This window comes from Mustela nivalis (genome assembly GCF_964662115.1).
Source record: "Mustela nivalis genome assembly, chromosome: 8".
In the NCBI taxonomy this organism is placed as follows: domain Eukaryota; kingdom Metazoa; phylum Chordata; class Mammalia; order Carnivora; family Mustelidae; genus Mustela; species Mustela nivalis.
The window spans coordinates 84,839,508-84,864,814 of record NC_139027.1 but is presented as its reverse complement, the minus strand read 5'-3'; the positions used below and the strand labels follow the sequence as shown (position 1 = coordinate 84,864,814).

Here is a 25,307-nt window from a genome sequence, read left to right as displayed (position 1 = left end):
AACATTAAAATTCGGCTTTCTGTTGGATGGCCTATGATTGAGTCACTTTTACTCCATTTAAATTTTATCTTTGTGATTAATAGCAATGACACGCCCATGTCCCTTCCCCCCATGGACAAAACCATGACTACTTTGTCTTATGGCTACAGACGTCACAGGAAAAGGAAGCTTCCAGATAGGCTCCTTGGTGGAGAGGGGAGACCACCCTCCGTTCTGTGCCCACCAATACACAAAGACCGTGGCCACCTTGGGCTCCCCGTGACTTTACCCAGAACCACACACCTGCTCCAGAAAGCATTTTGAATTGTGAGGCTGTCCACCTGCATTCACAGTTTCTTACCTTTAGCCTTATATCCTATGCAATTGGTTTTATAGGATTAAATTCCTATGTATATATCACAAGAACACTGAAATGGAAAACGTCAGAAACACTAGTGATACCGATCTCTCACCCAGCCCACTCCCCGGGGCCTAGAACAGCGGCTGGACACCAGACCAAGGGCAGGGAGACAGATGTCTTCCTCCAGAGGCCAAACTACCATGCCCTTTGTTCCCAATTTTGAAGGTGCTACAGTTTCCACTAAGTGAGAATCTTTTATGGAAAGCACTTACAATGGCCTGACCCCTACCTGTGCTTAATTTAAACATTAGTGATTAGCATTATTAGATATGAATGATAATAGCACATTCATGCTGACTTACGTTACAAAAACCCAAACCTCTTCACATTGTATACCCTCAGCCCCTCCCCACTAGGACACAGGAAGGCAAAAGCAATGTGCGTTCCTCCATGGATCCCTAACACAGCTTCTGGTACATGGTAGAAGCACATGCAGAAGCGGTTAGATGAATGTCACACGGCCCTCCACTTCAGAGGAAACGTACCTACCATTACTGGCATGAAAAGGAAATCTGAAATGATCTGCTATGTAAGCAAATGAATCTGTCCTCTTCCCTTCACCCCAAGCTCAATCTGCAGGGGGGAAATATTTCCTACTGACCGTACAAATTAGCATCTACCACTGGCACAGTTTACAGCCAGTAAGTAAGGCCAGCTCAGAGCCAACTCCACTTCGAGCTGTTCTGTTCTTTTTTTTTTTTAATTTATTTGACACAGAGATAGAAACAGTGAGAGAGGGAACACAAGCAGGGGGAGTGGGAGAGGAAGAAGCAGACTCCCTGCTGAGCAGGGAGCCCGATGCTGGGCTTTATCACAGGACCCTGGGATCATGACCTGAGCCAAAGGCAGATGCTTAACAATTGAGCCACCCAGGAGCCCCTCGAGCTGTTCTTATCCTACAGAGCACCCTATGTGTGAGTGACACAACAGAATCCTCACCCAAGGGCACCATTCAACCACCAGCTCTACCTAAAATTCTACCAAAGTCAATTCCTATCGACCTGTGGAACAGCTGACACCTAAGCAACATCTGAGCAAGAACAAATGAATCCAGAGACTGCTCACCATGCCCGCAGCCTGGTGACGACAGGCAAGTCAGCCCTTATGCGCTGGGTTATTTCTGCAATGAAAACAAAACAAAACACCTCACTAACTAAAAATGGAAAACCAACTAAATGATCACAAGGTCCCCTTTGGCTCCTAAATACGCCATTTAGCACATCATGATTGATAAGCCAGGAAGTTCTGACATCACCTAGAGAAAAGATGTGAACTCAGAAAGCCATGTCTTCCTAGCAGCAGAACTGAATTTTCAACAGAATCAACAACCGAAGGACTTGTTCACATCTAAAACTGCTTTCACTAAGACTGCAACAAGCACGCCTTCCGTTCCGTTCTTGCGCGCTTGCTGGAAATCCAATGCACAAGGACACACATTTCTGTCCTTCGTTAGAGAGCAAACAGAGCTGACGTGGCAGAGCATGTGGCTCGCAAGGAACGGAGTCTCTGCAAACCTCCGTCACCAAGACAATGATCAGATGAAGAGGACGCGGCATTCAAGGCCGTGAGTCATGCAACAGACATCACCATTAACACTTTGCATTTTACTTCAGCAAAGTCAAACAAGACAAAACTGTCTTTTGCTAACTGTGAGAGTTTAATTTACAGGAAAGGGATGTGTTGAAGGCAACTCTGCAAAAGATTCATGAATTGCTAAATGTCTTCCCATCTCTCCGATAGGAGGCTGGTCTTCCCCACATGCCACCATGTCCCTCCAAGCACCTCGACCCCCCGAAGTGGCCCAGCTTGGTGATGGTGGCCTGACTTTACCTGTCATCCTGCAGCCAGACAAGCCCCTTCCAGGGACACCTGGGCATGTCACGAGTGAGCCAAGGCAGAGCCAGCCAGCCACTGAGTAAGCTCGCATTCACACCCTTTTCTGCCCCAAACAGAATGCGTCAGGACGGAGCGGACGGAGCGCGGTGTGGGGAGGGCTGACCCAGTATGACCAGTGTCCTTATAAGAAGTCTGAGACACACGGGGGCTGCCACATGGTGATGAGGTCAGAGACCACAGCTCCACAGCTGCAGGCCAAGGAACGCCACAGCCTCGGGTAACCAGACGCTCTCAGGAGGCAAGGAAGGACTCCCCTCTCCACGTGTCAGAGCAAGCGCGGCTGCCAACACCTGGACTTCAGACTTCTGGCCCCCAGAACCGTCAAACAGTAAATTTCTGTTGCTTTACCACCAAGTGCGTCTGTGTTGCTAGGGAGGGTACACAGTCAGCCTCTGGGAAAATGGGGGCTACTTCCCAGGCCAGATGGTGACGGGGGGGGGGGGCAAACTTGGCATAAAGAATCAAGGGAGTTTCTCTTCAACTTTAGCAATGTGTGGGCTTTTAAAATGGTTGCAAAGTCACAGACAAAGCAAGAAAAGTCTCATTTAGAGCCTGATCGAAGACAGGGTAACACCACTGATCAGACAAGTACTTGTAGGTCTCTGAGGAAAGCAACATACTGCAGCAATCACTAGACTCGGTGACCACAGAACAGCGCTCTCCAGAACTCAGAAGGCTCTGAAGAAACAACAAAAGAGATTAGTCATTTACGTAAAATTAGAAAGCTTTGACAGAAGAAAGTCAACAGAAGATCACTCCCAGTGGGTGTGTATTAAAATCCAAATACCAACACTGCCAAAATAATAGTAACACTATCTGCACCAACCACAGTTACTAACAGACACGGTTTTATCCACATAACTGACATAAAGCACATGAATATGGGACGCTTTCTAAATCACCACACACCCTTCAGAAGCGATTAGCCATTGAGGCAAACGCAGGGTATCTTACTAGTAAGTGGATACCAGCATGAGGGAATAGGGCAGCAAAGGATCACAGAAGATGCCATGCTGGGCCCCTGCCCCACCCCCACCTAGCTCCTTCCACCTGTGCAGAGGGGAGACTCTGCTGGGGAGTCGGATGCCCCAGGACGTCATGGGTCTCATTTTATACCTGCCTTTCACCGCTCTCATTAGGTACTTAGTTAGAAAAGTACCTAATGCACGACCAGTTCATTGAATTGTAGTAAGATGTTCATGCAAGGAACAAACCCAGGCTCTCTGTTGCAAAAGAAGTCCCCAGCCAGTTCTCCCTGAAGTGGCCAGCAACATTTCCAAGCATGTGCTACGTGAAGCGGGGCTAACCTGGCACGAGCTCAAGCCTGTTGGCAGAAGCTGTGCATCTCCCTGGTCTGGGGAAGGCCTGGTCCTCAAAGCACACACAAGCAAGGAGAAAGTTCAGAAAAGTCTCTTTCCTAATGACAATCTACAAGGTTCCCCAAGGGCACGGGGACCAACCAAAGTCAGGCTAAGTTCCAAATGGCCCTTTCGGCACTTCTAAACACCACTTGGAGCACTTTCATTGCTGTTGCCCATCAGTTTTAAATCAATGCATATTTTATTTTTATTTATTTATTTGACAGAGATAGAGCACAAGCGGAGGGAGCAGAAGAGGGAGAGGGGAAGCCAATGCAAAGCTCGATCCCAGGACCCTGGGGTCATGACCGGAGTCAAAGGCAGACGCTTAACTGAGCCACCTAGATGCCCCTAAATCACCGCATGTGTTAAAGAGAAGCCCACGGCAAGGCTTGCCAAGGCCCTTTTGGTGCTAATTCAACAGGAGCTAAGATGCAGGCTCACTGTTTCCCCAACTGCTTCAGCACAAAGTCAAGCACATCTCGTGAGGATTTTAAAACCCCTTTCAGGGGATTTTAAAACCACCTGTTTTACTTTCCAACCAAGTAAAAAGAAAGAAAAGTACTAAAGCTGGATGCTAGCTCCTAGCAAAATTCAAGAGCAGGTGATGGGAACATACAACATGGTATGCAGCCAGCATCCCTCAAGGGAGAACTTGTGTGGGACTTAAATCAACTTAAATCAAGTTTCACAGTGTGGAGTATGTAGGGGATTGCCCCTCCAGGTCTCAAAAGACCTTCAGCCCAACCAGCACCTGAGCTGGAGAGGCAGAGGGCATGACACTGGTTCCATGGGAACACTGGTGGCAAGGGGAAGGTGGATGACCGGCCCCCCATTAGCCCATTAGGGATGTGCTTGGTCCCCTGAGCCAGAAGGGAAGGCCACTGGGAGTCCCCAGGCCTGTCTGTACTGCCCGCCAATGATCAGACCAGGAGAGTCATCTTCCCACTAAAACTATTCAAAACCAGTGATGGGAGGAGCAAGAAACCACCAAGTGAGAGGCTCCCACACTGGGAGAAACCTGACAGCAACTTCTCCGAGTCAGGGGTGGGCTTACGACCAGCAGTCTCTGTGCTGGGGGCTTCTTCTCTTTAAAACCAGTCATGGTGGGGCGCCTGGGGGTATCAGTCACTTAAGCCTCTGCCTTCAGCTCAGGTGGTGATCCCCAAGGTCACCACTGGTGATGCTGGGATCGAGCCCCACATCAGGCTCCCCGCTCAGTGGGAAGCCTGCTTCTCCCTCTTCCACTCCCCCTACTTGTGTTCCCTCTCGCTGTGTCTCTGTCAAATGAATAAAGAAAATATTAAAAATAAAAATAAAACCAGTCACGATTACAGGCTAGCATGTGGCCATCCTTCCCTACCCTTCCCTTCCCCCGATCTTTCTTTTTCCTTGGCAAGAACGGAGTGAGGAAGGGGCCAGGCCCAGGAGGAAGTCAGGTCTTTGTCCTGAAGCCCCTCCCTTGGCTGGGGACCAAGCAGGCCCCAGGTCATCAGGCATCAGGTCACTTGGACACTGTCACCCTGATACCAAAGAAACTGGCAGCTCTATATAGTTAATCTCAACCCAAAGCATTAGAGCAAGAAATCAGCAGGGACCAGTATATATGCACATGCACCAATCCACTTGGCAAACACCCAGTGACCCAAATGCCATTCCCAGAGTCATTCTACTTATGCACTCAGATGCCAGGTGGAGAAACAGGCACGGGTACAGAGAGCTGACTACCAGCTACCACTGGTCACAGACAATGGCAGAATCATCACATGCCAAGGAATGGGCTCTTTTCAGGCACTGCTCTTTAAAAACTTTACAACTATCCTAGGACTTAAGGCTTGCTATTGTCCCCATTTCTCAGATGGGAAAACTGAGGCACGGAGAGCCCTACCAAACCAAAGTCACACAGTGCCAAGTGGAAGGCCACGACCTATGCCAGGGAACCAGATTTGTACCACCAAGGTGTACTGGCTCTCGGGGTTCAGTGCTCAAGTGCTCAAGGACAGTTGTACAGGAGAGGCCCAGGAGACCTCCTAGTTCTAGATCTAGGGTAATCCAGACACCCCAAAGGAGAGATGCCACTGCAGTCCCGTCACACACAAGGAGGTGAGCAGTGGGGGCGGTAGGGGAGGCAGGCCAAGCACTGTGAACAGCGTGAACAAAGGCACAGTGTGAAAGTGCATGGCCTTGTTGGAAGTAAACCAGTGTGATTACATTTATAGAATTTAGAAAGTACTAAACGGTGGCAGATGAAGCAAAGATCAGATTTTTAGGGCCCTTTAATAAAACACTCAGGAGCCCAGGCTTCATCATGAAATGGGGACCCAGAGGCTTATAAGAAGGAAAGTGAAACAAGTAGATCTGTGTATTAGAAAATCAACCCAGCTACCAATAAGAGGCTGGTGAGAGGGAGAAAAGTCCAGAAGCAGGAGGATGAGAGGATTGTGGCCAGGTGAGAAAGAAAGAGAGAAGGTCAATTTTTCAAGGCTCAGTGACCACACGCTACCCTCATCTGTGACTCTGGGTTCAGTGTAATTATTAATAGCACCCTTCGTTCACAAAGGTGTCCAGTGCAACCAGAAAAACCGCCACATTATTCCACACCCACTTGGGTACGCTTGTACAGTAACAGGCAGAAGCAGGATTTGAGGATGAATACCAGATAAAAATAAGGGTGTGTGTGTCTTTTAGAGAAATTTACGTAATAAAAACCATATTACAGAAATGTGATGACATATTAATATTTATGACTATCCTGGCCCCTCTTAACCTGGATATTGTGAAACGAAGCTTTTTGCCCTGAAAATTTCACTTTAAAAACCTTTCTACTATTCTACAGCATTATTAGTTCTTGATTAATCTTGCAATCAGAAAATTTTTTTTCTAGGAAAAAACATGCCTTGTCTCTGCTGCACAAAAAATATTCTTCATTGAAGTAATGCCATACCTTGAGAAAAAAAGAACAAGAAATAAACTAGATAAGCAGGAGGAGGAAGGGTTTAGGAGAGGGCAGAACTGAATTAAATAACCGAGGAACAGCAAGGTCCAGAGAAGGGACATGTAAAGCGGGTGGGTGTGTACACGACTTATGTAAGACAGCGGAAGGCAGTCTGCTCGCAGCCACCCACAGAGGCCATGGTATCCCCACGCTGCTTCTCTCGTGTTAGTTCCTCCTCTCCTACTGCTAAGGAAATTAATCCTGTCCTCCTGCCTATGTGAACTCTACAGAACAAGTATACTAGGTACGTATGTGTGCATGTCCAGAAGTGTGGGTTTTAAACCACAGATGGACCAAGAGGTCCAATTCAAAAGCTGCAGTATTGGTGGAATAAAAGTAGCATTCTTTAAACACACCCTCCACCTGTGCCATGCTCAGTGGGTGGGGAACATGCGCTCCCTTCCCTCCAGCCACCCACAGGCGGGGCCTCCACACTGTCTGGATTCAGCGGCTGTATTGTGCCCAGCAAGCCACGTTTTGCTGGAACGCTGCAACCTCTCCCTTCATCAGGGGTAAACACAGATATGGCTATACTCTCAAAGATAAAGGACCACAAGGGTGATGGACTTCAAGCGCCCCCTTTAATTAAATTAATGCAAAAAGATTAGAAGTCTTGAGTGCTGTCTTCTCTGTTCTCTACGGGAGTGATTCTAATAATAAACACATCTTACTAACGACTCCTAGTCACATTATTCTCAATAACATCTCAATTTCAATATTTTATAGAAACCACATTTCTGAGTTTGAAAGAATATATTCTTAGTGCAAGTTCATAATAACAGTCATTTTTAAATGGCACACATCCAGCAGTTCTGTGGGCATTACTTCCCATCGTCCAAGGAGTCCCAAGCAGGGGCTTGAGCAGAAGACACCCTGGCCACCTGATTTGACCACAGCGCTGGCATTACTCTGTGGAAGGCTGCTCTGGAAAAGTCCCACGGGGAGGCCACCCAGACCAGTGACTTCCCCTCTACCCTCAGCTGCCCTTCTTACCACTCCCACGCACCTATCTGAAGGGCAACTGTGTTCTCCAGGGCCGCCTTCTCCTCCCTCCTGAGGGATGGTCCACTGACTGGCTCAGGGTGTGCACCTGACCAATGTGGACCAGAGAAGTGCCCCTGCCTCGAGAGGTGAGGTACAGAGTGGCACCTCTGTGAGGCACACGGCCTCCCTGCTGTTGCTGGTGACTGCCTACTCCACCCCATGTTGCAGGAGACGAACCGCTGGTCCACCCGGTACAGAGAGAGCAGAGCAGAGGCTGGGTGGCTGTCCCGGTCCCTTGTGTGCATGTCCCCAAAGCCCGGCCCACACCCCTTCAGAAGATCGCCCATGCCCAGGAAGCTCCAGAGGGGTTCTGGTAGCTGCCCACCCACCTTTGCAGGTCCTGCAAGCGAGAGGGGTGATGCAGGGGGTGGGGGAGCCCCAGATGCAAACGAGGAGTGGGGGGAGCCGCAGGAAGTCAGGGTCTACAACAAGGAAGCTTCCTGTTCCCAGCAGAAGGGAAGCAGGGGCTGGAGGGACAAGCAAAATCCCTATGCTGGCGTCAGAACCCTGTTACCACCACCAATGCCAAGCTGCCCTTGGGCAGGGCTGTGTAGGAGGGCCTGTGGCCGCTTCCTCCTTGTCAGCAAGGGCCAGTCTGTTCCGGGACTTCAGAGCGTGGTTCTGGCCTCCCACCTGGGACAGGGCGCACCAGAGGGAACCAGGCTGCCTCCCCGCCTCTCTGCACAGCGGCACCCAGGCGTGCAGTGCACACGTGGGTGGCGGGTAACTTCCCCGCGGTGCAGCTGTGATGGAATCATTGATATTCACTTCTAGTAGCCAAAGCCAGCATGTTTGACTTTTTGTTTTGGTTTCCATCCCTTCCTGCAAGTATAGTCTGCATGAGGCATGACTGGCAGACTATCAAGAGTCCAGTCCCACTGACCCACGCCGAGAGGAAACAGCAGCGACCACTCATTGTCCCCCACGTGCCAGGTGGCACCAGGTCAGTTCCTTCAGCCACACTCCAGAGAGTCCCCATGCCAAATGTGCTCTGGCGTCTGGACCACTGTCATCCGGCCACGCTCCCCTCTGGACCTCTGGGGCTACATTTCCCAGGCCTTTGCCAGCTGGCCTCTGGGTTTGGTTCTGCCAAAGGGAGGCCGTGGTGCAACATGAGAGCAGGAGGGGGGCACCCAGGTGGTGCAGTCAGTCAAGCAGCGAACTCTTGACTTCGGCTCAGGTCACAATCTCAGGGCCCTGGGACTGGGCTCCGGGCTCAGCAGGATGTCTGCTCTTGAGAGATTCTCCCTCTCTCTGCACCCCTACCCCCATGCATCTTCTCTCCCTCTCTCTCTCCCTATAATAAATAAAAATCTTAAAGAAATAAAAACAATTTAAAAATAAAAGGAAGAAGAAAGGGTGAAAACTTGCCCATGCCCAAGCCCCATGAGGCAGGAGGAGAGGTTCTAGAACAGCATCAGCAATGCATTCCTGCCTTAGCTCCCAGGGAAGGACCTGGAGTTCAGGCTTCCTGCTGGCACGGGGGGTGCCCCCACCCGGTACAGAGAGACCACCTGCTCCCAGGCTCTGGGGGACTCCCATGTCCTTGTTTTGCTCCTGCATCTCTAGAGCCAGCAGCAACTTGCTCAGTTTCTGATCCCTGGAAAACGTGTCTTCCCCCTTCAGCTCCGTCAGCACTTCACACACTTTTGTAACCACCCTTGTGCATCTAAAATACCTCGGAGGTTTCTATGTGCTAACAAAGAGGCCCCACAGAGGACAGAAGGAACCCCACAGCCAGAGCAAGGCAGAGGCCATCTGAAAAATTATGGCTGGCAGTAGTGACTTTCAGTTGAGTCAAAACAGAAAGAAACCAGAGGGCGGTGTCACTCCTCACCTGTCACCTGGGGTCTGACTGCGAAAGGTCCCTGTAGCCTGGGCAGAGCTGACATCACTCTGCGGGTACAACTGAGCTCAAACCAGCTGGGCCGGCTGGAGGAGGAACACAGCTAGCCCGCGTCAGCTGCTCCAGCAACCAAACCTAGAAGAAAATCCACAAGCTCCTTTTTCTGCACGTGCTCAAAATGTCATGCAGGTCCCCTGCTGGGCTGGGGCACAACACAGGATGGGTGCCATGCAGCAGGCCCACCACATGCGGGGAGCGAAGCATAGGTAACAATCCTGACCACAGCTCAGCAACCCTCTGCCAGCCAACCAGACGTCCCACCTGCCATATGCCTGGTAAGAGAGGGCCCCAAAATCCTCCCCCAACTTCCGTGGGCTGCTTCCAGGTGATACTGAAATTTCAAGACACTTGTGGAACACTTTGACAAGTAAGGGACAAAAGGCAGGTAACTGATTTTGCTACAGAAAATCCAGGAGGTATGAAGATCATAGCTGGAACAAAAGCGGGGCGGGGGATCTTCCACTCTGCCCCCAGGACACAAAAGGGAAGTAGGAGCAGCTGGTGACAGCAGAGCAGACCTCCAGGATTCCCTGAGTGGGGGGTGGGGAGGATCTGAGGGCCACCAATGGCCTTTCCACACCCACATGTCCCCAGAAGTGGGCCACAGGAAGGGATATACATGGGCTATGCCAAAACAGTCCAAACCAAAAATACAATGGGTGCATTTCCTTCAAATTACTCCCTAGGTGGAAATTATTCACTCCCTAAGCAACTGAAGGTCAACACTTGGGCCTTCGGCTAGATTCGGGGGCTTTTTTATAACCACAAAACCAAAAGGGAACTTTGATAACCAGCTATTTCAACCCTCTCATTTACAGATGAGGAAATTATCAGCATGATCAGTACATTAAAAAAAAAAAAATCCACATTAAAAGAATCCAAGTGAACCAACAGAGCTCCTAAAACCTACACAGAGGGAGCCGTGCCACTTTTGGTTAAGTGAACCAGGCAGTGCGGTCAAGACGGAAAGAGCTCTAAATTTCAAAAGGGTATAATTAGCTGGATTATTCTTCAAGTAAAGGTAGCTTGAGACGGCGCCTTTATTTACAGCAGAAACTACTGAGATCTAACCATGAACTCATAAATAATGTTTACAACCCAAAGGAGACAAGAAAGAACTTATATATAAAGACTCAATAGTGACAACTGAGAAAAACAAGCAAGTCGGAGGAAAAACAAGTTCAAACACACCCATCTGAAGTTAAACTGAAACATTACGTTCTGGTTAAAAATAATCCCAAGAAATGACACGTACCTGGAATTCACTTTACAGTCCTCTAGTGGGGAGCACAGCACAGGAAAGGAAAGTGAGTGGAGCAGAGCTGAAATGAGAGGGGACTCAGGGTGGCTGAAGCTGAGTGGCACACCACATGTTCTCTGCGCTGCAGAATTTCCCACCATCAGTTTAACATCCACGTAAAACTAGCAGATTCCCATTAAACATGCACCCTTGTGTAACGCCCAGTGCAAATTACTCAGCGTGGGTCAAGCAACAGCAATGCCACTCCTAATGCATGTCACTTATTATTACTTCTTACAAAATAAAGTTAAGCCAAAATCAGATCACAAGGTATTCAGATGATAGGACATTACTTAATTTCCAAGTATGTCAACCTGGTAATGGTTTTTGAAAGCATTTTTTCAATTATGCATCATGTATGGCTTAAGCCAGATTTCATTAGATAAACATAGAAAGGCTGCTTTACAGATAATCTATATTAATCGGTATCTCACAGATGCCTTCCACAAGCTGCTCAATAAATGTGAGTTCAAACTGGGCCTGTCTGTGGACCCGGATTTTCGTGAGGCCAGGCCCCAGGCAAGCTGAGACATACCCGCACTTCGCCCAAGACAGAGGCCAGGCCCTGCAGACAAGCAGCGGTGGACACCTGCCCTAAGAGACTACTGAATGGGCTCCAGGACCCAGACTCACTACTCCAGGGACCCTGCACACAGCGACACAGAAAAGACCACCGTACCCCGTGCAGGCTGATCGCCAAATTCTTACAATTGTTCAATACTTCAATTTTATTTTTGCTCCAACAGAAACTAGTAAGCATCGGTCAGACCACCATCATGACGGGCAGAGTAAGAACCTGCTTCAAGGGGGCAGGGTTCCCAAGACTTGAAGAGAACTCAGGCACCTGGAGCGTCCTTCCCTTCGCACCCTTTCTAGATTTCTAGATGTGCATTTCACTTGGTGTCTCCAGTACTTTCCTTATGATCCCATTGGAGACTTCATTTTTTTTAAAGCAAAATAAACCAGTTACACAAACGATTACTGAACTACTCAGGGGAGTACAGAGGAGCAAAGCAACAGGCCACACCAGTCACTCTCCCAGGAGCCACGGGATGCAGGTTCCTGGGAGCAGGGGTAGGGGCCCGCCCCTTCCCCGGCAGGATCACCACCGCCTAAAATGTCACCCAACCAGGAGGAGGCCCTCAAATACGTGTGGAGTGGCTGACTGACGCTTGAAAACTTTCAAGGAAAAGACACCCACACACTGGAAGCTACAGTGTTTAAGTAAGGAATGGCAATGTGCCCAAGGGATGGCACTCTGTGGTCTAAGTGACTGTGTGCCACCCCAAATCCTTACGTGAAATCCTAACCCTCAAGCACATGGTAGGGGGGGGGGGGAGGCTTGCGGAGGGGATCAGGTCATGAGGGGGAGCCCCATGAGTGGAATTAGTCTCCTTATAAAGAGACTCTGTAGAGCATCTTTGCCCCTTTCCACCGTGAGGCTCTGAGAAGTCTGCAGCCCAGAAGGGGGCCCTCGCATGACCCCCCAATGGCACCCTGGCCATGGACTGGCAGCCTCAGGTACCAGAGCAACAAAGGTCTGCTGTTTAGAAGCCACCCAGGCGCAGGTATTATGGGATGGCAGCCTGAACAAACTCCCAGACTTTATGGCCATGGTACTGGGGATGATTCTAGGAGAGACTTTTAAGTATGAAGTGGCACAGATCAAGACACCACGGGAGTCTTTCTGCTGAACTTGAAGTCACCCGTTCAGCAGGTTACACACACACTGTACATGGTCACAGACAGCACAAGAAGCAAGGGGGTGTTCCAGGGAAGAAGTGGCACGAGAAAGACGGAATGGAACCGGCACGTTCACTGGGAGGGGATAAAGGTCTACCTGGAGCCGGGGCTGGAAGCTGAAGGGCAAGACAGCTCACGCTGCCAGAAGACACAAGAAGCTGCTGTATTCAGTGGCAGGGAAATGACATAAAAGTCCTTGGCTTTATCTGGGAGGACAGCAGAGGCAACGAGTAAGGACCGGGACACCAGGTACAGGGAGAGACGCCGGCTCCAACAAGACACTCAGCCACACCCACTGGGTGAACGGAATGGGGAGAGGCGGCCACTTGCAGAAAGAAGCACTCAGGAAACAACTCTCCAGCAGGAGCTTGGAAAGCCTCAAGCTCCCTGAAATCCGAGGCAACACAGCTTCGCTGCTTTCCTTTCATGTCCTCTACAATGAAGACCCAATGCCAAACAACAGTGACACTTAAGTCCTCGCTCAGTGCAGCTGTGTCAAAACTGGAGTCTGACCCCAAGCTAGGGTAGTGGAGGGTGGGCGGTGGAGAAGGGGTAGGGGGGAGAGAAGCTGAACAGAGAGCCAGTCGCTTCTGGAGACTCTTAGACTGAACCAGCTGCCTAAGAGGGGGCTCAAGGGCCCCCAGGATGACGCCCACAGCCACTGGGAAGAAAGAAAGGCTCATTTCCCTTTTTCTGGGCCTTCCCCTCACTAAACCCAGGCAGACGCGAGGGATGTTGAGTGCTGCTCATTCTGAGGGGTTGGAAGGTTCTCCTCTGGGGACTACAGAAGCGAGCTGAGTGTTTGAGCTGAGCCTTGAGAAAGTGAAAATCAACAGTCTAAATCCTGGTTCTCAAACTCAGGGCCAGAAAGGTCAAGAGTTCCCAAGAGGCTCAGAGAGGCGGCTGGGAAGATCCCGATAAGAGACCGCTAATAAACCAGCACTCTCAATTCTCTGCCAGCCTTGAGACCGTCCGCCGCAGGCAGGGAAAGACTCCCTGCCCTCCACGCCACGGGCGGCCTGGCAGACAGGGGGCGGCTTACATGCTCTAGCTGCCAAAGCCTTCAAGCTGAAAAGCTCTGGTACCCTTCTCAGATGCCTCATCTTTGCAGGACAGCAGGCAGGGAATGGAAAATTCAGCCCTCCAACTACCCTGGGAGGCAGAAAGTCAGCCTGGGAAAGCTTCCGGAAACAGCTGTAGGGAAAAATATAGATCTGAGTGACAGGCAGGCCTGACAGAAATGGAGGCTTTGATGCCGGAAGGGTTCTTAATTCAGATAAAAGAAAACAATAGTGGAAAGCAGTGTTCGACCAAGGTACGTGCTTTCTAAAAACATTATGAAGCTTCTGTTTCTGAGTCTTCCCCCAAAGTCATCTGTTGAAACCCTACCTCCCAGGGTCGTGGTATTCAGAGGTGCTCTAGGTCTACCAAATGTCATGGGGGAGGGGCCCCAGGTTGGGCTGAATGCCCTCCTCAGAGGAGGAACAGAAGAGAGCCCTTTCTCAACCCAGCTCTCAAGGACCCTGCAAGAAGGTAGCTGTCTCCAACCCAGAAAGCAGACACCAGACACTGATCAGCCAGGGCCTTAATCTTGAACTCGCAGCCTGCAGAACCGTGAGAAACAAACCTGTTGTTGAAACCACTCAGTTGATGGTATTTAGTTAGAACCACTCAAACTAAGACAGCCCCTATTTAAGAAACACGGGCTTTTAAAAAAATTATCCTCTAGTCATAAGAACATAGTTTTCACTTAAGCCATATGATGAGAAAGAATGGGAAACCACCCTAGAAAGATCTGTTCAAAACATAACTTAGATTCATGTTTCCTACCGTAAAGTCAGAATGAAAAAATATGAAAGAGGGCAGAAATGGTGATATTAACATCAGGACTATCAACAATGAAAACTGAAATTACCAGCAATCTAAAAAATAATTTAATGTAAGATAGCTTACTTCCCCAAAAAGACTTTCTAGAATACCCAAAATGTTTAAAGAGGCCTTGACCTGTTAAAATGAAGATATTGAATGAAAATTAATAAAAATACCTCAGCCTACTATTAAGGTCCATATCCTAGGCAAGATAGCTTTCTAGGACTTACCACACGAATCAATCTGAGACATGACCTCATCATTTTACAGACAAGAGCCTATGTTTCTGGAGCACACCTATAACCCCTTAGAAATGACATCCTGTAGCCTTCTGTTACTTAAATAAATAAGTAAATAAATAAATAAATAAGTTTTTTCCCCATGTGAGCATTTGTGGTCACCCACGCCTCACACGGTATGCTGCAGCACTCCGTTATAGAAAAGCACAGAATCCTATCCCTGACACCTCTCCTGACATAGGCCTCAGAAAGATAAAAGCCAGATGGAAACACCACCCTTAAAAAGATCCTTAACATCAGAGAAAGCTACTGACTCCACTTCTAACTTCCAACCGCACTAAGAGAAATTTTATTCAAGCCCTTAAAGTTTACAGAATTTTGAGAAAGCCATGACCAAAATAGTACATTTTTCAAAAATATTCTGATCCATAGAAGTTCCTTTAGCAACCACGCCCCACTTACTCAGCAACTGGAGGTTCTCTGCCACCATCCCCTTATTCCTGCAATATACCTTTTCTTTACTTGTTAGTGCTTTACATGATGTAATGAAACAAATGAAACAATACTTAGATAATGCCAGAGGTCAGGCCCTGTTCTCAGTGTTTTTGCATATTTTAATCCTCCTAATGGTCCACCGTCCAGTGACAGCAACTGAGGCACCAGGAGGGGAGGTAACCTGCCCAAGTCCCCAGTCCTAGTGATGGACCAAGATCTGCCCCTACCGCTCTGGCTCCCAAGCCCTGGATTTAAAATTGCAAGAGCGAGCTGAATAGTAGACATTAAGAACACAGACACATCAGGCAAGCAAGGGAGACCAAAGACTACAAGAGGAATAAAAATCTTAGTTTCTCTCTGGTCTTCCTCCTGAACCAGTTTTATCAGTAAGGTCCGGAAGCTCCTGTGCCCTGCCCTGGAAGGGCCTGGACAGCCTGGCTCCTCGGGGAGGGAGCTGCATGGACCAGCAGGCCTTCTCAGCCAGATCTGCCTAATTTTCCCTGTGGTTCCACATGCCAGTGGGTGGGGTGGTGGTTTCACCCATACATCCCACTTTTTGGGAAACCTGCACCTTACAACCCTATTCACTACAGAGTAATGATTCTTCTGTAAGATATTCTAAGGAGAGTCACCAGTTTTGTGCTCCATTTCATCGGTTTGTATCTCTAAACTTCCCTAGAAATGTTACTGTATCTTTCCTGCATTTGCTTCCTGAGAACCAAGAACCGGGGGAGTTAGCAGCACAGTCAGGATTAGGCAAGAGAGGGTAGAGAAGAATGTAAAATAAGAATGCATCAGCTGTTTCGGAGAGGAGGAGTGTTCTTAAATAGGGCACAGCCAGCTGGGGAGGAAGAAGGGAGGGAAGGCATTCTAGGGCTGTCCTGGTGTGGTATAATAAAAAATATAGTTGGTCTTGCTCCACGGTTCCCAGCACAGAGCTCCCAAAACCCCTGGAATTCCCGGAGTGATGGGGACATCTTATTCAGACCAACCCCTTAAGACCATGCCCAAGTTTATGCTAATTAAGTGACTCAGGTTTAGAGCCCCCCCCCCCGCAGGGGGGGCTATCTTCAGACCAACCAAGGGATTAAGAGGGTAGGAACCTTCAGCCCCAGCTCCCAGCCCCTAAGGGAGGGGGGCTAGACACAGAGTTATAAAAACTCTAGAACAATATTCAGGGAGCTCCAGAATTGGGGAACACACTGACAAGCTGGGAGGGTGGCCAGTCTGGAGAAGGTATTCGGGCTCTGTACCTGCCCCTGGCCAAACCCCTCCCTGTATACCTCTGCCATGCGACTGTTCCTCTACCCTTTATAATAAACCACTGATGTGAGACTCTGTGAGTCTTTGCAGCAAATTATCAAACCTACTGAGGGGATCATGGGAACACCCAATTTTCAGCCAATCAGTCAGAAGTACGGGGGGGCCAGAACTTAAGCCTAGCATCTGAAGCCAGAGGGAGCCTTACAGGGTCTGTGCTAACTCCGCGGAGTTGGTTTAAGAATTGAACGAATTAAAGGGTGCCCAGCTGGTATCAGGGAAGCAGAGAGCTGTGCGGTTCAGTTGCCCCTAGCCACACATGGCTGCTGAGCACTCAAGATGCAGTCAAGTCCATCTGCGTCCTGCTATAAGGGGTGAAACACACTGGATTCCACAGTCTAAGGCACAAAGGAAAAAAATTAAAAATTAAATATCTCATTAGTGATTTTTTTGAAAGATTTTTACTTATTTATTTGAGAAAAAGCGAACGAGAGAGGCAGAGAGTGAGCAGGAGCATAAAGAAGGGGCAGAGGGAGAGGAGGAAGCAGACTCCCTGCTGAGCAGCCCTCCCACCTGCTACCAAACCCCCTACCCCGCCACATGGGCTCCATCCCAGGACCTGGGATCATGACCTGAGCTGAAGGCAGACACCTAACAAACTGAGCCACCACCCAGGTGCTCCAGCATGAGTGATTTTTTATATTAATTTCAAGTTGAAATGAAACTGAGCTAAATAAAATACATTACTAAAATTAATTTCATCTATGTCTTCCTACTTTTTAAATAGGATTAACTAGGAAATTTCAAGTTACACATTTAGCTCACATCGGTGGCTTGCGTGATAGTTCTACGGGATGGAGCTATTTTAAATGCTTTCGTTTCTGAACGTGTAAAGACTGAAAGCCACTTTTCATCTCCAATTTTCACATGCAAAGAAAGCAACTACCTGAGGATGGGAGCAAAGGATGTGAGTCATGAAGGAGAAGGAATTAATATTCATCACGCGCTTCGTTTGTGCTGGGAACCACCCAGTACCTGGTACAATTTCACCCTAAATCCCCTCGATGATGAGAACCCTCTTCCTATCACAGAAGGAGACACCAAACCTTGCCTGCACCAGTGAAGTCACACAGCAAGGACTCCGACAGTACCCCATTCCTTCCTGAACAGCAGGGCTGGCAGACTTTTTCTGGAAAGGACCAGATAAATATTTTAGGCTTTGCAAGCCATAGTCACTGCTGCAATGACTCAACTCTGCCCTTGTATCATGAAGGCAACCACAGACCACATGTACACAAAAGGGGCAAGCTGTGCTCTAATAAAACCATCTCACAACAACAGACAGGCAGCCGGATTGGGCCCGCAGGCCATTGTTGGCCACTGCCTGTCCTACACAGTTAAAAACAAGACAACAGGTCCAAAATGGAGCTGCTTACACTAAGACCAGTGTCACCAAACTGAAACTTAACTGAAAGTTTCCACTCTCCCAGAAATGGGATCTTAAAAAAGTCAGTGAGGAATTGTCTAATAATCTGCCTGACAGATCTCCCTTCCTCCCACTCCCACCCCAGCGCCCCCTGAAGGAAAAAGACCTTGTCACGACGAACCAACCTGTTTTTCTGTCTAGTATTATTTCTTCCTTCCCAATCCCTCTCACCTACAAAAAGCCTTTCATTTTGTATAGCTTCTCAGAGCTGCTTTCTATCTGCTAAATGGGATGTTGCCCAATTCAGGAATCACTGAATAAAGCAAACAAGATCTTCACCCCTGACTCAGGTGAGTTTTGTTTCTTAATAGTCTGGTGTCAGTGAAGGGATATAAGAGACCTCTGATACTGTCAGGGATGAGAAACACGGCCAACCCTTTGAGCTGTCTGTCTTGCCTTTCTAAGGTTCATGGATAAGGTTCTCTCAGATATGAGCCCCGCTCAAGTTGAGTTCCCAATCTAACTGGTTCTCCAGTCCAGGGCTGAGCAGTCAGTCTACACGGACAGAAGGCCCTAACAGAGCACCAGTCCTTGGTTAGCCCTCAGTTGTCCCCTGGTTGATCCATGGTTCCAGCCCGGAACTTAGCAGACCAGCCTCAGCTGACAGATGGATCCCCAAGAAAGCCAGATCCCTAGCCGCCGGTTAGTTCCTAGTTCCCATCTGTTGGGGTCTGCTGGATTGGCCCACAGTTCCACACTGGGAGCTGCTGATGCTGTGCACCTAAGGCCTCTCCACCATGGTACTCTCTCTTTGGTTACTGCGGGTGGAAACAGCTCCATTTCCTCTATTGCTGTTGGTCCCTCTTACTATGCACATGAGAGGAAGGAATAATAGATCCATCGTTAATGGGCATCTCAGAATCCAAAGCTCCAGAGTCGGTGGGCACGGCGGGCCAAGTGCTGAAAAACTGTTGGCAGGCTTGCCACTGATGACACTCATGTGAGGATAAGCTGGTCACAACTAGAGTTAGATGGACACTAGGTCACCTGCCAACCTCAAGAAAATGTCCATGCCCTAAGGTACAATGTAGAGCACCCAATCCCAACCCAGCACCACATCCCCCTTAGGTAATAATTTGCATCTGAGTGACCAAGGCTCGGGTGAGGAATGGGATCCTCTAGCTCCAAATCTTGAGTGTGCCCACTTCGGGTGAACTTGCTTGTTGGACATCAAAGGGCTGTGACGACATCCTATGAAGATAAGCTACAACGACAATGGCCATCATGGAGAATGATCCACCTAGACAACATCATTCACTTAAGAAATGCACTTGAAAGCATGGGTTCCCAGATAGAACAGAATGGGATACCTATTTTCATGGGCTTGCAGAAGCCTCCGAAAGGCTTCAAGATTCCAAAATGGCTTCGCTGAAAGATGCCTTGCAAAAGGCTAACAAAAAATTAAAGACACAAGAGGTACCTAAATCCAAAGCCTAATATGTGACTCCAAGTGCTCTCCTCTATTCTCCCGTATTCGAATACTCAGCCCACCAACCCTCGGCCTGACCTGCCTTCACTCTGCAGGGACTGCACGACTGCAAACAAAAGTCTGCCCAAATAATGGCCTTACAGATGCCTCCGTTATCTGCCTTGCAGATCCTTACTATGGGCCCCTCCTTGGGTTATCTGGGGGATTTTCTATAAACGCCTTGAACAGCCAAGGGGACACTAAAACAGAAATTCAGTGGAAATCCTTGCCAAATTCTGGCAGATACTGGAGCAACACTCTCTATTTTATTTATTTATTTGACAGAGAGAGATCACAAGCAGGCAGACAGGCAGGCAGACAGACAGAGAGGAGGAAGCAGGCTCCCCACTGAGCAGAGAGCCCGATTTGGGGCTCCATCCCAGGACCCTGGGATCATGACCTGAGCCCAAGGCAGAGGCTTTAACCCACTGAGCCACCCAGGCGCCCTCCCATAACACTCTGTACTTTAAACCCTACTCTGGAGCCTCTAGATGGGACTGTTGAGAAAACTGGCAGAAGTCGGCGAAAGACGACCTGTGTGCCTTCTTGTACATCGCATTTTGTGTCCTGAGAATTGTCTGAGTCTTTTTCCTATTGCTATGGGGGGGGGGGGGTAACAGTAGTATCCTTTGCACCCTCCCTGGGAATGCCTTGTGCATCCAAGGATGGGGAGGGATAGTTCAGTACCTCCAGGAATGTTTACTGTTTTTTTCAAGCTGAAACCTGGACATATTTGAAAGGATCTTCTCAGTTGCAATGTGGTCAGTTGGCCAAATTGGAAGCTGATATTCAGAACTTAATAGTAACTATTTTTAGGCCCCCTCTCCTCAGGTAAAGATACCCAGAGGGAAAGGAAAACATTCCCAAGACAAAGCTCTACATCCAGAACACAGGAATGTTTTGATTTCCATCTTAATATAAAGACACAAAATGAAGACAAGGTATTTGGATGGGAGGGTCAGCCCTTTCCAAATCATTTTAGGTCATTTCTCAATTTTTTGAGGAATTAAAAACAGCTACCTTTGTCTTACAAAGTGAGTCCTTGCAAGAAGGGAAATGCAGTTCTGGAAGCAATTCAAAGCACTTAACCTTCTAACCAATCCCCAAATCTCACCCATTCATCTTTTAAAAGGCTCACAGGCAACATAAAATAGAAGATTTAGGAAACAAATTCAAGAGGAAGGAACTTGCATTCTCTCCCGGTGCTTTTGAGATGTAAATGTTCTACCTGGTCTCTCCAGGAAATGGAGTACTTCCTATGAGGGGGGGGAGTTGGGGTGGGATATCTGGAAAGGAGGCAAATGAAAAATCTTGAAAGTCTTCTCCACAAATATTGGTAAAAAGTTTAAACCATCAGAATGGTTAACCTTAACTTATCCTATCTTCTAGAAACACAATTTGGATCCAACTGTTCTTTAAGAAACGAGTGAGTTTTGCATTATTGTACCCACTTTACAGTTAAAATTTTATTTTTTTAGTTTTTTAAAAAGATTTTATTTATTTATTTGACAGAGAAAGCAAGCACAAGCAGGGGGAGCTGCAGGCAGAGGGAGGGGGAGATGCAGACTCCCCACTGAGTGGGGAGCCCAATGCAGGACTTGATCCCAGGACCCTGAGATCATGACCTGAGCTGAAGGCAGAAGCTTCACCAACTAAGCCACCCAATATGGTTATAATTTCAAAACAACAGCTCTAAGGTCTGTGTTTGTGTCTGTATGTATGTTTATGTATGTCTAATATGTATGCTGTAGATGTGATATTTTTCTACTTCTGGATGGTATTGCTAAAAAAAAATTTTTTTTAAGGTCTATTTAATTCGTTTAAAGGAAAATAAGTATTTAATTAAATATTTCTAGACTCTCAGAAATATAAAAACTAACTCAAATATTCTTCAGATTTGCCTGATCTAGGATAGTCTTTGGTTTAAAAAAGAAAAAAAGCAAGTTGTTTAATTAAAATAGGAATGTATTTAGAGCTACCAGCATTAAATATAATACTTTTATTCTGCCTGCATTTTCTACTCAAATAGATTAATAACTTCATCTCTGTTACAAAGTTTGTCAGCGAGAAAAATATCTTAGTATAAGAACTTTGTTTAATGTCTACAAAATTTTCATGAGTAATCTCAATGTATTAAAAATTAGTGATTTAGATAGATGTAAGTAGGATAAAAGTTTTAGGTGAACTTTTAGCCATGATTATGTTTTATGATGGGTCCACTTAAATAGTTTCTCCAAATGGTTTTGGTAACTTGAAACTCTGGAGTTTTGTTATGTTAAGTTAAATGATGTATAGTCATTGAAAATCTAGATCATTTTCAAATAAGATAAAATAATGAACATTAATTATTATTGATTGATTAATTATTGAACACCAGTTTATCTACTGTTGGTTTATTATAGAGAAACTTAAGTATGCAGGTAGATTAGTAAACATGTTTCGTGCAACACTGAGAAATTTACTAGGAGAAAGAATATACTTCTTCAAGATATGAAATGTATTTATGAGTTTGCTGATCCCCAGAATGCTAGTGTAAGAGACAGTCCACGATTGCTTGCTTCTTAGTTTTCACTAGGAAATAAGGATTCTGTGGGTTAAGAATTCTAGTCAACAGAAGTACCTGAAACTGCTTCAAAAAAACAAGGGTGAAGGAAAACAAGAGTATTAAGAGTAGACAAGGAGAGGAAAATGACTAGCTGTTCCAGAATGAGGAAAAACATACAGATGAGACGTGATCTGAATGGATATAAAAACACTTGCAGGTTTGGGGATCTCGAATCTCGTAAAGGGAATTTTACATGTGGTCAAGCAGGCTAAGATTGAAATGGATTTGCTTTTCTAATGAGTTTTAATAGCAAGACTACACTGGTACAAAATTAGAATTTGATTTTCTCCCTGGAAAAAAAGGGCAGTATTCTCTTGGACCTTTGGAATGCTTTAGATCAGAGACTATGAAAGTTTCCTTATCTTTTAAGCAATCTCCTAGGCAGCAAAGATTTTGTGTCTTAACCAAAGCAACTTCTGGTGCATCACACTCTCTTCATTAGCTCTTGGGTGATTTAAGAAAACGCCAATCTTCTCAATACTAAAAGAGCTAACTTTTGTTCACAGCGTTGTAACCTTCTGTGTTTGCCTTTAACACCATTTTCTGTGTCATTTTGGTTAAAAAGATAATGGAGGATTATTTCATAATGATCTGTGACCCATTTAGTCAGACTTTTAAACCACTTGACATTTTGACAACTTCCTAAAATCAAATTCTAAATGGGGGTTTTTTGCACCTTCAAGTAACTCTGAGATTTCCCAGAGGGTCCCTGGAAAATCTCAAAGGATTTGTCTCTCACCTGGGTAAAATATTAAACTAATTAGGTTTATTTGCTGTTAAGTTAGGTGGGATGCACTCTCAAATGAAAGATGCTAAAACTCTTTATCTTATACTTGTATGGACGCAGGTTCGGGATATAAGTGTTCTAGAAAATGAATGAAATTCCTAGAAATCCGTTATGTCCCACTATAATGTTATCAGTCATAATTGCAATTATTATCTTAAAATGTTGTATATTGCACAAATGACCAAATATTTTTACCACTTACATTATAAAAAATCCTAACAATGAGCATCCTTAAGTCTTTTGACATTTACAGACCACTACTGTCTTACTCTGATGCATTTGCAGAAGTGAGACTCCTGAAAGGGATGCTAGCAGGAACTCCTGATCACTGACACCAAATTACAAGGTGTTGAAACTCTGGTGCTATCTCACAGCTGAAGAAGGCTCCACACCTGACAGCTGGTCCCGTACAAATGCTGGAGAGCTCAAGATCAAACTGGCTCAGAAGAGAAGCAGCCAACATCAAGGTAGACTGCTTCCACCCAAGAAAGCAGATCAGGAGTGTTTCTCTCCATTCCTCTTCCCTCTCTGACCAACCTTTCCCTAATTCTTAGAACCCAAAGGCCTTTATGATTCATTTGCCCGTACTCTGCTCTGCTCTGGCCTGAAAGATTGTTCATACGCTCGGGCCACTGCAAGCAGGGATAATCCAGTCTCCAAACTGCTGGTGGCCTGGCCATGATGCTAATGATCCTGTAGGTCTGTCCTTCCTTCACACACCTTCCCCCAATTGACAAAAGCCTAAGTTTCTCTAGAACTAAGCCCCCCTCTCTATCAAGTGAGGCTCCCTAACCCAGGATTTCTATTTCCCTGCCTCAGTTTAACAGCCCCAAAGCCAGAAAACCTTGTGTCCAAGTCTTGTACCAAGAAAGGGACACAAGGCAAGGGTAAGCAGAATAAAACTGCCTTGTGGCCCACAGACCCTTCAATTTTACTGGTCTCCAAGGCTGTCACCTTCCCAGACCTGAGCCTCAAACTCAAGCAGGAATTAGCCGGAAGTGGGGGTATCCATAACTCCAGGAGAGCTTCCTTTGATAGATCACTGCTTCCCTGGCCACAGGTGCAAGAGAGGCTATTACCAGAACCTCGCCTTTTAACTCCTGAAGGTGCTGCAGAATCCGCCGTTAACAGCCATACTGCCAACAAAACTTCCTGGCCTCTCTGGCCCAAGTTGGTCTTGGTTAACAGGATAGTCCTTGATTACTGTTTTAGTCTGTGCCGTCATCCATGCCACTTGCTGCCCTGATGGACACTTCTGGGGAAGCCGAGCTCAGCTACACAAGATCACTAGACCAAGCTGGCTTTGGAGAGTGACCCCTTCAGTGGAATTTGATCTTGACTACAGTGAGTCTTGGGGACCATGGCTCTGAGGTACTCCAGGCACCGGGAATTATCCTGCTTAAAATAATGACGGGGACCCTGGGCACAGCTGACTTAAGCACCAACTCTTGTTTTCGGCTTGGGTCGTGATCTCAGGGTCCTAGGATCAAGGCCCGTGTCCGGCTCCATTCTTACTAGGAAGTCTGCTTGGTATCCTCTCTCTCCCTCTGTCCTTTCCCTTCACCCCCATGCATGCTCGCACTCTTTGTTCTCTCTCTCTCTAGTAGGTAAATCATTAAAAATAATCCTCATAATCTTCCTGGTCCACTGTACTCTCTCACAAACTTTAAGTGTATGCACAGCCACTAACCACCAAGCCAATGATCTCATTAAGAATGGAACATCAGAAAGGAATGAAGAGGGACGCCTGGGTGGCTCAGTGGGTTAAGCCTCTGCCTTCGGCTCAGGTCATCATCCCAGGGTCCTGGGATTGAGTCCCACATCAGGCTCTCTGCTCGGCAGGGAGCCTGCTTCTTCCTCTCTCTCTTTCAGCCTGCTTCTCTGCCTACTTGTGATCTCTGTCAAATAAATAAAATCTTTAAAAAAGAAAGAAAGGAAAAAAATGTCAAAACCATTTAAAAAAAAAGAAAGAAAGGAATGAAGAGAGTGACTGACTAAAAGAATGTGAACCCAAAGTCATGACTTGTGAACACCACACAGACAGTCAGCAAAAAAACTCCATCACCTGTGAATATCCACAGAGAACCGGCAAAGCTCACTTCAAGTGGTGGCTGTGAGTAGTGCTAATGCCTTAAATTTTGATCACCTCTCTCAGGTTAGAGTCTCACCAAAAGAGGGAAATTGTTAAAAATAATAATAAAAAAAAAAGAAACCAAAAACAAAAAGCAGGGCCCATGTCACCAAACTTCACAGTTTCCATGCTCGCAGAAATGAAATCTTAGGCCAGTCAATGAAGAATGGCCTCATTAGCACTAATTAGGTAATTTGCCTGATAGACCCCTGCCAACCCCTAAAGGAAAGTGACCTTGTCAGGACCGATCTGCTTTTCTGTCTACTATAACTTCATTGTTCCTTTTCTCTTCTGCCTATACAAGTCTTACTTTTTGTACAGTTCC

General features: G+C 47.0%; 1 protein-coding gene across 3 annotated transcripts in view; it reads right to left on the bottom strand.

The window, feature by feature from the left end:
* NCK2 (NCK adaptor protein 2) overlaps nt 1-25,307 on the bottom strand; it is a 148,226-nt gene that overhangs the window by 102,426 nt on the left and 20,493 nt on the right. The window contains exon 2 of one of the 3 annotated variants that reach the window (XM_082743808.1): nt 10,855-10,921. The exons of the other annotated variants lie outside the window; for them this stretch is intronic. The gene's annotated coding sequence lies outside the window, so the exon portion shown is untranslated. The remainder of the gene's footprint in view (nt 1-10,854; nt 10,922-25,307) is intronic. 3 annotated transcript variants of the gene reach the window in all.